The sequence below is a fragment of the Neophocaena asiaeorientalis genome, unplaced genomic scaffold (genome assembly GCF_003031525.2).
Source record: "Neophocaena asiaeorientalis asiaeorientalis breed wild unplaced genomic scaffold, Neophocaena_asiaeorientalis_V1.1 scaffold397, whole genome shotgun sequence".
Taxonomy (NCBI): domain Eukaryota; kingdom Metazoa; phylum Chordata; class Mammalia; order Artiodactyla; family Phocoenidae; genus Neophocaena; species Neophocaena asiaeorientalis.
The window spans coordinates 3,998,277-4,014,484 of NW_020173231.1; the positions used below are offsets into that span (position 1 = coordinate 3,998,277).

The 16,208-nt window shown below is 37.4% G+C and overlaps 1 pseudogene; it reads right to left on the reverse strand.

Annotated features, from left to right (window-relative positions):
• Positions 1 to 822: 822 nt before the first annotated feature.
• LOC112400021 (uncharacterized) lies at positions 823 to 5,796 on the reverse strand (annotated as a pseudogene).
• Positions 5,797 to 16,208: the final 10,412 nt, after the last annotated feature.

A 16,208-nucleotide genomic window follows, 5' to 3' on the forward strand; every position in this document is an offset into this window, starting at 1 on the left:
GTTGAGAGTCCGCCTGCCGATGCAGGGGACACTGGTTCATGCCCTGGTCTGGGAAGATCCCACGTGCCGCGGAGCAGCTGGGCCCGTGAGCCATGGCCATGGCTGAGCCTGTGCGTCCGGAGCCTGTGTTTCGCAACGGGAGAGGCCACAACAGTGAGAGGCCCGCGTATTGCAAAAGAAAAAAATAAAACCACAAAACTATATACATATTGAGATAGATTAATTTCAGGGAGCTACTTGTAACAATTCCAGTTTTTCTGTAACTGGTCACGTGGTCGTAGTTGGTATTTCTGCTACCTTCGTCTACTACCCATTCCATATTCTGTTTGTTCTCAGCACCTTAGCTGCTGTGGTTCTTTGCTTGGTGAGGTGACCCAAAACTTTATTCCTGAAGGATCTGGGCCATTAGTAGTCCTGCCTGGATTGGGTTGTTGTAGTTTTCTATTGACTTTAATCACAGGGCATGGTAGTACTATGAGTTACCTTAAGGGATTGCCTATATTTCAGACTTATTCTTTTTTACCATCCTTGTTTAATACCAATCCAGTCTCCTCTTGGTAATCAGGATTCCTCACACCAGTCAGTAAAGCAGCTCTCTTTGCCTGTTGATGTACAGGGAGGAAGCACCTAAAGTGGCCGGTGGCAGTTTTAACTTCCAGTTCAATGTAATCGTTGTGTCTCCCAGTGGCAGCATCTTCCCTTTGGAACTAAAACCTCTAGACAATCAGAACATAAAGTCATGGGGACAGGAAGCAAAAATTTTGCTAGTGGATCTCTAGGGGCAGCAGTGAGTGGTGCCACTCTCATTTCTGCTCTTAGATTCTAGGATCTGTGAATCCTAGCCTTGGGAGAAAGGGCACTATATATTGGATGCTGATTTAGAACATATACAACCTCGTGGAGGACATTGCCCCAACCCTGCAAGATATTGCTGCCTAAGTAGCACCGTAACTGAGTCTTCAAAAGGCCATTCTGTTGTTCTGTCAGCCAGCTGCTTAGGATTATGGGGAACATGGTAAAACAAGTGCTCTTGCCAAGTGAATTCCATGAGCATGAGCCCGTGGCCGCATTTCTTCTGCTGTGAAGTGAGTTCCTTGATCAGAGGTAATTTTGTGTCTAATATCGTGATGGTGGATAAGCCTTCTGTAAGTCCATGGATGGTAGGTTTAGCAGAAACATTAGATGCAGTGAAGGCAAATCTGTATCCAGAATGTCTGTTTCAGTAAGGACAAAACTTCACCTTCTGTGATGGAAGCAGTCCAGTGTAATCAACCTGCCACCAGCTAGCTGGCTGATCACCCTGGGGCATGGGGCCATATTGGGGACTCAGTGTTGATCTCTGCTGTTGGCATATTGGGCATTCAGCAGTGATTGTAGCCAGGTCAGTCATCATGGGTTGAAGCTCATGTTGCTGAGCCCATGCGTAACCTTCCTTCCTCCCATGACTACTTGGTTCATGAGTCCATTGGGCAATGATAATAGTGGCTGGGAAGAGAGACTGACTTGTATATACAGAACAGGTCATCTTATCCACTTGATTATTAAAATCATCCTCTGCTGAAGTGACCCTTTGGTGAATATTCACATGGACACAGGCATTTTCATGTTTTTTGTCCATTCAGAGAGGTTTATCCTTATGTCTCCTCTCCAGACCACCTTGCCACCAGTTTCCCAATCATGTCCTTCCAGGTCCCTGATCGTCTAGATAAACGATTTGCTACATCCTATGAACTGGTATGCAGTGGCACCTCTGGCCATTTCTGCTAAGCAAAATGATCAACCACATGCACTTCTCTAAGTTCTGTCCACTGGGAGGATTTCCTTTACCACTATCCTTTAGGGATGTCCTGGAAAGGGGCTGCAGTGCTGCAGCCATCCGCTTTTGGGTGGTGCCTGCATATATTACAGAATCATTTGTAAATGAGGCCCAAGTTTTCTCTTCTTCATTCAACTGATGGTAGGAAGTGTCGCATGAGGTCATAAATGTAGGCTGGGAGAGAGAAAATAGTGTAGCAGGAATGGAGACCATGGGCATTTGTGTCACCTCTTCATATCTTACTTGTGTATGTGTAATCTCCATCTTGTATCTACTATTTACTTCCATTTGATGCTGGAGTACCGATGTGCATGCCTAATCTTATGGCTTGATGGGTCAGATAATACCCAGTTCATGATGGGCAGCTCGGTTCGCATGGTAACTTGGTGGCCCATTGTTAAGCATCAGTCTCTGCTGAAGGCCCAGTAGCATGCCAGAATCTGTTTCTTAAAAGGAGAGTAGTTATTTGCAGAGGGTGGCAGGACTTTGCTCCAAAACCCTAAGGGTCTGTACTGTGTTTAACCTATATAGGCCTGTCAGAGGCTCTAAACAGCATCTCTGTCTGCTCTGACACTTCAGGCATCATTAGATGTGTTAGAAGCTTTGCTCCAAAACCCTAAGGGTCTGTACTGTGTTTATATAGGCCTGTCAGAGGCTCTAAACAGCATCTCTGTCTGCTCTGACACTTCAGGCATCATTAGATGTGTTAGATCACATCGTCCAGAAGCTTGCAGGGCAGGCTGAATTGTCCCAGAGCCGCCTTTTCTTCTGGGCAGTACTCAAAACTAGTAGCTTTTTAGGTTACTTGGTATGTTGGATAAGTTTTATGTGTCAGCTTGGCTAGGCTGTGGTGCCCAGTTGTTTCATCAAACACTGCTGTAGATGTTGCTGTGAAGGTAATGTGTAGATGTGATTAACATTTACAATCAGTTGACTCCCTAAGTAAAGGAGATTCTTTGATAATGCGGGTGGGCCTCATTCAATCAGTTGAAGGCCTTAAGAGCAAAAACTGAGATTTCGCAGAAAAGAAGAAATTGCACCTCTAGATTGTATCTAGAAATCTTGCCTGAGCTTCTGGTCTGCTGGCCTGCTCTACAGAGTTTGGACTCAAGACTGTAACATCGACTCCTATCTGAGTTTCTTGCCAAATGGTCCATACTACAGACTTCAAGTTTGCCAGACCCCACAATCGTGTGAGCCCGTTCCTTAAAATAAGTGTGTATTCTCAGTGTGTATTCTCTCTCTTTCTCGCCGTGTGTGTGTGTGTGTGTGGCGTGTGCATGAGTATTTACATGTTTATATCTCCCATTGCTTCTGTGTATTTGGAAAACCCTGACTGATGCACTTGGTTAATGGGCTGGAGTAATACACCCAAATGAGGAGTATGTTGCCTCTCAAATCCAAAGAGGCCCACTAGGTGTTCTCTTTTTTTGTGTTTGTAGGAAGGACCAGATGCAACTTATCCTTTACCTTAGAAGGGATATCTTGACATGCCCCATACCACTGGGCTTCTAGAAATTTTACTTAGGTGGAAGGCCCCTGAATATTTGTCCAATTTATTTCCTACCCTCTGACATGCAGTTGTCTTTACCAATAAGCCTAGAGTAGTTGCAGCTTCTTGCTCACTAGGTCCAATTTGTAGACTATCATGAATATAATAGATGTGATATCTTGTCTAAGAGAAAGGCCGTCAAGATTCCTGAGAACTAAGTTATGACCCCCATCAAAGGGTTGGAGAGTCAATATACCCCTGAGTGAAGATGTAGTGTTGGACTTGCCAGCTGAAAACAAACTGCTTCTGGTAGTCTTTATTTTTTATTTTTTTTGCATTTCTATATTTTATTTTAGTTTTTATCTTATTTTATTTTTTAACATCTTTATTGGAATATAATTGCTTTACATTGTTGTGTTAGTTTCTACTGTATAACAAAGTGAATCAGCTATACGTATACTTATATCCCCATATACCCTCCCTCTTGTGTCTCCCTCCCACCCTCCCTATCCCACCCCTCTACGTGGACACAGAGCACTGAGCTGATCTCCCTGTGCTATGCGGCTGCTTCCCACTAGCTATCTATTTTACATTTGGTAGTGTGTATATGTCAATGCCACTCTCTCACTTCATCTCAGCTTACCCTTCCCCCTTCCCATGTCCTCATGTCCATTCTTTATGTCTGTGTCTTTATTCCTGTCCTGCCCCTAGGTTCTTCAGAACCATTTTTTTTTTTAGATTCCATATATATGTGTTAGCATACGGTATTTGTTTTTCTCTTTCTGACTTACTTCACTCTGTATGATAGACTCTAGGTCCATCTGCCTCACTACAGATAACTCAGTTTCGTTTCTTTTTATGGCTGAGTAATATTCCATTGTATATATGTGCCACATCTTTATCCATTCATCCGCTGATGGACACTTAGGTTGCATCCATATCCTGGCTATTGTAAATAGTGCTGCAATGAATATTGTGGTACATTATTCTTGTTGAGTTATGGTTTTCTCAGGGTATGTGCCCAGTAGTGGGATTGCTGGGTCATATGGCAGTTCTAATTTTAGTTTTTTAAGAAACCTCCATACTGTTCTCCATAGTGGCTGTATCAATTTACATTCCCACCAACAGTGATAAAAGAAACTGAAGAAGACATAAACAGATGATCTATATTTCTGTTTTTGTGCCAGTATCTGGTAGTCTTTATTAATAAGTATTGCAAAGAAAGCATTTGCCGATCTATATCTGTATACTAGGTACTGAGAGATATGTTAATTTCCTCTCACAGTGAAACCACATCTGGAATAGCAGCTACTGTTGGAGTCACCACTTGGTTAAGTTTATGATAATCCACTGTCATTCTCCATCTGTTTTCTGCATAGGCCAAATAGGTGAGTTGAATGGTGACGTGTTGAGAATCACCAGCCTTGCCTTTAAGTCCTTGGTGGTGGCACAAATCTGTGTAGTCCCTCCATGAATGCGGTATTGCTTTTGGCTTAATATTTTCCTAGATAGAGGCAGTTCTAGTGGCTTCCACATGCCCTTTCCTATCCTAATAGCCCTTACTCCACTAGTCTGGGAACCAGTGTGGGGATTCTGCTAGTTGCTGAGTATGTCTTTTCTAGTTATGAATTTTGGAACTGGGGAAATAACCACAGGAGGATTCAGGGGACCTAATGGATCTATTGTAATATGGACCTGAGCTAAAACTCCATCAATTACCTGGCCTCCATAGTCGCCTACTGTGACACATGGACACAGTGACATTTTGGGTCTCTTCGAATTAGTGTTAGTTCAAATCTAGTGTCCAATTGTCCCTGAAAAGTCTAATTATTTATTTTTCCCAGTGCATAGTCACCTTGGTAAAAGGCTGTAGATCCTCTTGGGAAAGGCTGGGACAAAGATTAACAAAATGAAATTTTTGCTGTGTAGGAGGGTCTTTCCTCAAGGGGGCCTATTCCCCCCTTCACCCAAGGAGTTCTGAGTCTGTAAACTGGCTTAAGTTTGGGAGGGCCTTGACTGTGTTTTGGTTTTTCAAGTTAGTCTTGTGTTCACTTGACCTAGAACTCTTTTGCTCATATAGATCAAATAAGAATTTAGTAGACAGCCGATCTGTTTATTTTAGAGGTACCATGATCAACTACAGAATGCCACACACAGGTCTCTGAGTCAGACTTTTCTGATACCCATTTTTACCCTGCTGTCCATTGTGGTAACAAAGTCCACTTTGTATTTGGTGATTAAATACTGGCACTTGGCCCCTACCTCCCAGGATGCAGTTTTCCCCATTGCATTTCAGTATCCCAGTTCACTGGTATCATTTCCCACTGTAATTTCTGATCTGCAGAGAAGAGCAACCATGGAGCTCTTCAGCGATGCTGACTCACCTCACACGTTTATTTCTGGCAGTTGTGGTGACAGGTAGGTCTTCTGGACCATTCCGGTGTGGGTGAGCAGGTTTTACATGATAAAACCGTTTTTTACATTTCATTTTCTCAAAGCATTTGGATACCACCTTCTATATTATACTAAGGTAGTCCTAGTATTTCAAGTTCATTTAATATAGGCCACCTTTTGGGGCATGTTTTATGCAACTCACCAAACTGCTAGAGCCTTTTCTAACCCCTTGAGCTGCAACATTGACTGTAGAATATCTGTTTAATTAGTCTCATAAAAATAAATTCAGCCTCATCCAACTTTATGTTTTGTCCATATTATCCCACATCCATAATATTAAATCCCCATATTCCTCAGGTTTGTATCTATATAAATTGGAAAAGTCATGCTGCTCTTTTGAGTTGTAGTACATCTAGAGGTCCCACTTTGTATCGCACCTTTTGGGGCCAGTGGGACTTGAGTCTAGTTGTAGCTCTAGAAGCAAAGGGTCGGTGTAGGTCCTGAGGATAATCAGCTGTGTCTGGCAAGGCAACTACCTAAGGGGGAGGTCATTATAGATTCTTCATGCATAGAATAGTTCACCTCTGTCAAGGGTAGAAGGTCTGCTTCTCCTAGCAAAGAAGACCCAGCAAAATGTAAGGCTTCAGTGTCCCCAGCTTCACTGAGATCTGCCCACATGTGCCCATTCCAGTTTGCAGGATCCCATTTCTTCCTAATCAGTGCCCTTACTTTAACAGACAGTATCTTGTGAGGTCGGGAATTCAATGTGTGTTGGAATTCAGCCACTCACAGGATGACACTCTGGGTTTGGTTTTCAGAAATCTCAGCTCTGAGGCTTCAGGAGATAAGGGTTTCTCTCAGGCAAGACAAAAGCTTTCAGGTCATTTGCGTAGCATTTGAGCTAGGCGTATGAAGGTGCTGAGCTTATACTTTTACTTCCCCACTTTACCCAGCACAGTTAGGAGTCACCAGCTAATCTTATTGTAATTAATAATTTGACAGATGTTTGACAGATGTTCTAAGGTGTCAATTGCATGTTCACCTAGAGCCTTGGTTTTTGTAAGTATTGATTAGGAGTATCCAGTGGTTATATTTTGTATATCTCTTTTGCTGTATCATGCCATGGATCACCAGTGCCTACTTTGCCTCTTTAGTGGAAATGGAGTCATCAGTGCCTTTAAATCTACTCACAGTAGAGAACCAATTTCATAAACCCCAGAACCAATTCAGAAAACTCATCCATAAGTTTCTGTTCCTCCAGAACTACTCTTAGTACCCAAGTCAGTATCAGTCAGGGTTCTTCAGAGAAACAGAATAAGTATATATGTGCATACAGATTTACACATTACTTCTGTGGTAATAATTTTCTTCCTTTTGTTTTTACTTTTACCATTTGTATATGTATACCTAAACAATATTGCTTAGTTTTGTCTTGAAGTGTATATTAATAGAATCCTTGTATGTACTTTTCTTTCTCACTTATGCTCAAGTATGAGTTTTGTTCATTTTATTGTATGTAACTTCATTTTATTGCTGTATTATATTCCAGTTTTGAATACTCCACAGTTTAATACATTTTTAAAAATTGTTTCTAGTTTTGGCCTTTTGTGAATAATGCTTCTGTGAATATCCTCTTATTGTACATCTATGTGAGTTTATCAAGGGGATGTAATCGAGGAGGTTGCTGGGTCAGATGATATCATCTTTACTTAGTAATGCCTAATTATTTGCCAAAAGAGGTGTATCAGTTTATTTTCCAGTATCACCAATATTGGTATTATACATAAAAAAATTTCTGTGATGGACGTGAAAACGGTATTTTTTTATGCATTTAATTTGCTCTTTACTATTGAAATTGAGCATTATTTAATATTATTGGTTATTTGGATTTCTTCTTTTGGAGATTGTCGTTCAGGTCTTCTGTCCATTTTTCTATTGGGTTAGTCGTTTTGTTTTTTCCTTATAGTGTTTTTGGAATTCTTTATATTTCTATTCTTTGTTACAAAGTATTTTTGGAATTCTTTATATTTCTATCCTTTGGTTACAGTTGCCATATATTTTTTCAATTTATGGCTTGTCTCTTTATTTACTTTATGGTGTGTTAATGTTAGTATTATCAAATTAACTGGGCTTTTTATCGTTAAATGCTTTTGGTGTCTTAGTTAAGAAATTCTTTCATACCCTGATGATATTGTTGTACATTATCTTAAAGCAGTGTAATTTGTATTTCAAATTTAAGTTTTAAATTTGCTAGTAATTGATTTTTGTGTGTTTTGTGAGAATCGGGTCTGATTTCCATTTTTTTTTTTCTATATGTGGATGCTCAGCCAGTTCCAGAACCATTTATTTTATAAGTGAATTTTCCTCACCAATTTGCATTGCTCATTCTGTCATATATCAAGTGTCTGTATATGTGTGGATCTGTTTTTGAGTTCTTTATTTCTTCCACTGATTTGTCTGTTACTTTGACAATACTCAGAATTTTTAAAGTTACTGTTGTCTTATAAGTCTTAATATTTGGTATAGAAGGTTTTCTCGTTTTTTTCAAAACTGTCTGGCTGTTCTTTGCCCTTTGCATATTCATGTACATTTTATAATCAGTTTGTCCAGCTCTAGGGGAAAAGAAACCTATTGGGTTTTGACTGGAATTGCATTGATTCTTTCAAATTGATTTGGAGACAGTTGACATCTTTATAACATTGAATCTTTCAGTCTAAAAATTTGGTGTATATCTCTATTGGTTTAAATTTATTTATTTATTTTTTCTTTTTTGCGGTACGCGGGCCTCTCACCGTAGATGGCCTCTCCCATTGCGGAGCACAGGCTCCGGACGCGCAGGCTCAGCGGCCATGGCTCATGGGCCTAGCCGCTCCGCGGCATGTGGGATCTTCCTGGACCGGGGCACAACCTGTGTCCCCAGCATCAGCAGGCAGACTCTCAACCACTGCGCCACCAGGGAAGCCTGGTTTAAATTTATTTTAATGGCTCTCATAAAGTTTTATAATTTCTTTCCTTAGGGGTCTTGCACATTGTTGTATTTATTCCTAGGTACTTTATGTTTCGATCTCCCCTTCTGTCTGAAAAAATAGTATCTTTATTTTAAAAATGGGATTATCAGTTCTTACGCTTTAGGATAACAAGTATTATAGATTCATGATTGTCTTGATTGTCTTTGTACTTCAAGAAACATGAACTTGTAAATATTCTCTTTTCCTGAAATTTTTTAGCATGGGTAGGGAAAGGCAGGAGTCGGGGCTTAAGTTGGGTTTTGGAAACCCTCTATGGATGTGAAATGTGAAAAACAGGAATTTGGGTCTAATCAAATTTCATCAGTTTTAAGTCTCTGTCTTGCTCTGTTGTTTATGAGTTGTAATCACAACCATGGAACTCTTTGGATAGTTTGTTCATATGAAACTTTCAGCCAGAACATGAGGGCCTAAGGTTCAGACAAATTTTGAATTAGTTTGAAAAAGTAAATGAATCTGTTTTTGGTTTTATCCACTCCTCAAAGTCATAGTCTTTGCATGTTTGAGGAATAATTGTCAGACTCAGTGTATTAGTTATCTGTATTACTGCATAATACATTACCACAAACTCAGCTGCTTAAAACAACGCGAATGTATTTTATCCTGGAGTTTCTGTTGATCAGGTGTCTCGGCGTGGCTTAACTGGGGTCTCTGCTCGAAGTCTCTCAAGGCTGAAGTCAAGGTGTTGGTTGGGCCACATTCTCATCTGGAGCGTAGAGTCCTCTTCCAAGCTCGTTCAGAGTGTTGGCAGAATTCAGTTCCTTGTGGTTATAGTACCAAGGACCTTGATCTCTTGAAGTCTTTTGGCCAGTTGCTTTCTTCACAGCATGATGGTTTGCTACTTCTAGGCCAGCAGGTGAATCTCTCTTACATGTTGTGTCTCTTTGACCTTTTTTATTGGCCTTTTTAATGGATGAGGTATTCCCACCCAGGATAAATTCTCTTTTGAAGTGAAGTCAGAGTCAACTGATTGACGTAACCTTAATGACATCTACAAAGTCTTTTCTGCCATGTAATATAACATAATCACAATAGTGATATCCTATTATATTCACAACTCCTCACATTCAAGAGAAGTGGATTGTACAGGATGTATACACCAGGGAGCAGGAATCTTGGGAGACATCTTAGAATTCTGCCTATCACACTCTGATCCATACGTGAAAATTCCAGTTTCTCATATCAAATGATACCTTGATTCTTCTTCACACCTGGATTGCTTTTATTTTGAACTAATTGTAGACTCAAGAAGTTGCAAAACTTTTACAGAGAGGTTCTATATATCCACCCTGATACTGAATTTCCAATCTAAAAATTGGAAGTTTTCCCCAATGGTGACATCGTACATAAATATAGTACATTATCAAAACCAGGAAATTGATATCAGCATACTATGATTAAGTAGACTACACACTTTACTCCAGTTTCACCAGTTTTGTATCATTAATTTTAAAATTTTGGTATGTCTCTGTGTATAATTCTATGTATAGATTCATATAACCTCCACATTCAAGACACAGAACTGCTCTGTCATCACAAAGAAATTTCCTTGTGCTCCCCCCATGTAGTAACACCCTACTTCTGAATCCCTGGCAACCACTGTTCTATTCTCCACTTCTATACTTTTGTCATTACAAGAATGTTATATAAATGGAATTTTAGATTATGTAACGTTCTGAGATTGACCCTTTTCACTCAGCATAATGTCCTTAAAATTCATTCAAATTGCTGAATGTGTCAGTAGTTGGTTTCTTTTTATTGCTGAGTAGTATTCCATTGTATGGATGTACCACAGTTTGTTTAGCCATTCACCCACTGAAGGAAATTTGGGTTGTCTCCAGTTTGGGCCTGTTAACAAAGTTCCTGCAAGTATTTCTGTTCAGGATTTTGTGTGAATGTGTTTCTCTTTTTCTAGAATAAGTGTCCAGGAATGTAATTGATGGGCCATATGGCAAGTGTGTGTTTAACTTTTTAAGAAACAGCCAGACTGATTTCCAGAGTGGGTGTACAATTTTACATTCTCATCAGCAAAGGATGAGTGATACAGTTTCTCTGCATCCTTGTCAGAATTTGCTTCTATTGGTACTTTTTATTTTGACCATCCTAATAGATGGTGTGGTAGTATCTCATTATGATTTTAATTTGAATTTTTCTAATTGCTAGCAGTATTCAGCATCTTTTTATGTGTTTATCTGCCATCGCTATATCTTCTGTTCATGCCTTTGCCCATTTTCTAATTGGATTTTGATTAGTTTTTACTGTGGCCATTTTCAAATAAATATTAAAGTTGAGACCTGGTATAATGAACCCCTATTATCAAGTTTCAGCAGTTACATTTTACCCTTTTGTTTGTTTTGAATATTTCAAAGCAAATCAGATACATAGACTTCATGACATTTCACTTGTAAGTACTTAATTTAATGATAATTCCTTAATATCTAATACTAATACCTAATGGTATTAGTATATACTTAGTATATATTAGTACTAGTATATGTTAGTAGCTAGTATATCCTTAGGATATGTCACTAATAGATAATAGACATCTAATAGCTAATACTTGGTCCATGTTTATATTTTTCTGTTTTAAACATGTATTTTTAAAAGCGGTTGGTCTGAATCAGAATTCAGATAAGACCACTTACTTATGTATTCTTTTTTCATAGCGCTCCCTCCTTTATTTTTCCGCTCAGGCAGTTGATTTCATTGGAGAAGTTGGGTCATTGGTCTTCTAGACAAATTTGGATTTGGCTGATTCCTTTCTCTTTGTGTCAGTTAACTTGTTCTATGCCCTCTTTCCTCTAAACTAATAGATTTAGTGGCTCAGTTAGATATGGGTTCAAAATTTTAGACAAGAGTACTTCACAGGGGTACTCTATACTCCCTGTTGCATCACATCATGAGGCACATGATGTTTGATTTGTTCTGCTTTTTGGACTACTAAGTTCAATCAGTTGGTTCAGGTATTGTCAGCCCCGTCTCTACATTTAAGCGTTTTTCATTCATCTTTCACCTAATGGTTATGGCTTCTATTGATGATTGTTGCCTAGGTCCAGTATTTCATTTGGGGTTGCAGAATGATGATTTTCCAATTTAGTTATTTCTGCATTTATTTGCTGGACTGTTGAGAACTTTCATCAACTTTTTGGTTTTCATTAAATACACCCATACAGGAAAGGTAGGAAAAAATGCTCAATTCCCCCCACTCCCCTTTAATTATCAGTTCTCAGAGTAATGACTTGCTGCCCAGGTCATCTACAGAAGACACCAATGAGGTGTTTTTCCCCCACCACTTTCTCTGTGTAGTATTTTGAATTTGTAGATTTTTAAAAAAGGTATTTGATGCTTTTCAATGACAAAATTTTTAAAAAAGGTATTGGATGCTTTTGAAATTTCACTTTCTAACCATAGGTGTTTAGAAGTTCAGTTGATTTGTACATTGATCTTTTTAATCCATCAACCGTTAAATTCTTGTTCATTTAAATTTATTTTTAGATTTTTATCATTGCAGATGGCAGTTTTTATTCTGCTTTTCAAGTCTTTATACCTTTCATTCTTTCTTTGTTCCTTACTGTGGTAGTACAGTACTCGAGTATTATTCGAATAGAAATGGATAATGCAATCCTTTTGTTATTCCTTACCTCAGGGGCAACACTGTCAATATTTCACTATTAATAATGTGTTTTACTCTAGGTTCTTTATCTGATTAAGGATGTTCCCTTATATACCTATACATATTATCATGTATTGATGTGTAATTTTATGAAATGCTTTCCTGTATCTGTTTCTATGATTATATGAGTTCTCTGCCTTTAATCTGTTAATGTGAATTATGTTAATTGATTTTCTACTGTTAAACCAATCTTTCATCCCTGGGATAAACTCAGCTTTATCATGACGTATTATTATCCTTTTTGTAGTTTGTTAAATTTAATTTGCTAATATTTTCAGATTTTTACATTTATGTTCACAAGTGAGGCTGGATTTGTAATTTTCATTTTTAGTACTTCTTTCTTGGTTTGGTACTATTGTTAAGCTATCCTCATAAAATGAGTTAAGGAAGTTTCTATTCTTTTTGTGTTAAAGGTAGAATTCCCTTTTCCTTGATTATTGTTAGAGCTCACAAATGAAAACATCTGGGCTTGGAATTTTCTTTGTGGGAAAAATTTCCAGGTGGTTTAGTTTTTAGTTCTTTGAAGAATATAAGGTAAAAGTAGTATCTTCCTGTGGTGACAAACTAGTAGTTATAAGTGAAAAATTCATTTTTTTTTTTTTTTAGGATCCTGTAAACCTTTAAAAAAAAAAAAGTTCACAGGAGTTCTTAGTTTTCAATTTATGTATGTATGTATTTATTTAAATTGAAGTATAGTTGATTTACAGTGTTTGTTAGTTTCAGGTGTAGAGCAAAGTGATTGTTTTATATATACATATATATATATATATATAGTTATATATATATGTACTTTTCCAGATTCTTTGCCCTTATAGGTTATTACAAAATATTGATTATAGTTCCCTGTGCTATACAGTAGGTCCTTGATGGTTATCTATTTTATGTATAGTAATGTGTATATGTTAATCTCAGACTCCTAATTTATTCCTCCCTGCTTTCCCCTTTGATACCCTTAAGTTTGTTTTCTATATATGTGGGTCTATTTGTTTTGTAAATAAGTTCATTTGTTTCTTTTTTTTAAAGAGTTTTTGAAGATTTTTTTTTTTTAGATTCCACATTCTTTGATTAATATTTTTTACTGAATGGTTTGAGTTGAGCTATTTTGTCTCTGTTTGTTGAGGTATTGCGTACATGCTTTTTGTCTGTAAGTAACTCTTATATTAAATACAGTTACATTAAAAAATAGGTTATCTTCTATATTGCTTTACTACAGTTTAGATTTGTGTTTTAAGCTTCTTACGTTTGTAAGGTTTCCAAATAACGAATCTTTAAGGAATCTTTAGAGGACTTTGATCTAGATACCTAAGTTCAGCTTCTTGCTCTGCCAGTTACTGTCATGAGTATATCTCTTACTTTTTGGGCTTCAGATTCCTCATTTGTAAAACACATATCTACTTCACATAGTTTTCATGAGGATAAACTGTGAAGTGCTTTATAACCATAAACTATATATAAATGAAAGGTTTTAAAGGTAGTGAATATAGATAAAATGTTCCAAGAAAGAAAGAGGTTAGAAGGAAACAATATTACATAAGTTATAGGTATGCAACATAGTGATTCACAGGTTATAGTCCATTTATAGTTATTATAAAATATTATGTATATTCCCTGTGTTGTACAGTATATCCTTATAGCTTATTTATTTTATACATAATAGTTCGTACTTCTTAATCCCCTACCCCTATTGTGCCCTTACCCCCTTCCTCTCCCCCCTGGTAACCACTAGTTTGTTGTTTATATCTGTGAGTTTGTTTCTTTTTTGTTGTATTTACTAGTTTGTTGTATTTTTTAGATTCCACATATAAGTGATATCATACAGTATTTGTCTTTCTCTGTCCAACTTAAGTTCACTCAACTTAATACTCTCCAAGTCCATCCATGTTGTTGCAAATGGCAAAATTTCATTCTTTTAAAAATATAGCTGAGTAGTATTCCATTGAATATATATACCATAATCTTCATCCGTTGATGGACACTTAGGTTACTTCCATATCTTGGCAATTGTAAATAATGCTGCTACGAACATTGGGGTGCATGTATCTTTTTGAATTAGTGTTCTCATTTTTTTGTTTGTTTCTGGATATATACACAGGAGTGGAATTGCTGGGTCAAATGGTAGTTCTATTTTTAGTTTTTTGAGAAACTCCATACTGTTTTCCACAGTGGCTGCTCCAATTTACTTTCCCACCAACAACGTAGGAGGGTTCCCTTTTCTCCACATCCTCATCAATGTTTGTTATTTTGTTTGTTCTTTTTAATGATAGCTATTCTGACAGGTGCGAGATGGTAACTCATTATGGTTTTAATTTGTATTTCTCTGATGATTAATGATGGTGAACATCTTTTCATGTGCTTGTTGGCCATCTTCATTTCCTCTTTGGAAGAATGTCTATTCAGTTCTTCTGCCCATTTTTCAATTGGGTTGTTTTTTTGATGTTGAGTTGTACGAGCTGTTCATACATTTTGACTATTAACCACTTATTGGTAATATCATTTGCAAATACTTTCTCCCATTCAGTAGGTTGTCTTTTTGTTTTGTCAGTGCTTTCCCTTGCTGGGCAAAAGCTTTTAAGTTTAATTAGGTCCCATTTGATTATTTTTGGTTCTATTTCTTTTGCTTTAGGAGACAGAGCCAAAAATTATTGCTATGATTTATGTCAAGAGTGTTCCTCCTGTGTTTTCTTCTAGGAGTTTTATGGTTTCTGGTCTTACACGTAGGTCTTTAATCCATTTTGAACTTATTTTTGTACATGGTGTTAGAGAATGTTCTAATTTCATTCTTTTACATGTAGCTGTCTAGTTTTCCTAGAACCACTTACCGGAGAAACTGTCTTTTCTCCATTGTATATTCTTGCCTCCTTTGTTGTAGATTAATTGACCATAAGTGTGTGGGTTCTGGGCTCTCTATTCTGTTCCACTGATCGGCTCTGTGTCTGTTTTTCTGCCATTACCATACTGTTTTGATTATTGTAGCTTTGTAGTATAGTCTGAGTAAGGGAGCATGATTTCTCCAGGTCTCTTCTTCTTTCTCAAGATTGTTTTGGCTATTTGGGGTCTTTTGTGTGTCCACATAGATTTTAAAGTTATTTGTTCTAGTTCTGTGAAAAATGCCCTTGTTATTTTAAAATTTTTATTTATTTTAAAAATTTAATTAATTAATTTACTTTTGGCTGTGTTGGGTCTTTGTTGCAATTACCTTGGATAGTATTGTCATTTCAACAACATTAATTCTTTCAGTCCATGAACACGATATGTTTCTCCTTCTGTTTGTGTTGTTTTCAATTCTTTCATCAGTGTCTTACAGTTTTCTGAGTACAAGTCTTTTACAAATTCCTTAGGTAAGTTTATTCGTAGATATTTTATTTTTTTTTGATGTGATGGTAAATGGAATTGTTTCCTTAATTTCTCTTATACTGTTTTGTGAGTGTTTTGAAATGTAACAGATTTCTGTACCCTGCCACTTCACTAAATTCATTGAAGAGCTCTGGTAGTTTCTGGTGGCATCTTTAGGATTTTCTCTTTGTAGTATCGTGTCATCTGCACACAGTGACAATTTTACTTCTTTCTAATTTGGATTCCTTTTATTTCTTTTTCTTGTCTGACTGCTGTGGCTAGGACTTCCAGTATTATATTGAATAAAAGTGATGAGAGTGGGCATCCTTGTCTTGTTCCCAGTCTTAGAGGAAATGTTTTCAGCTTTTCACCATTGAGTATGATGTTAGCTGTGAGTTTGTCATATATGGCTTTGATTATGGTGAGGTATGTTCCTTCTGTGCCTACTTCCTGGACAGTTTCTGTGTAAATGAA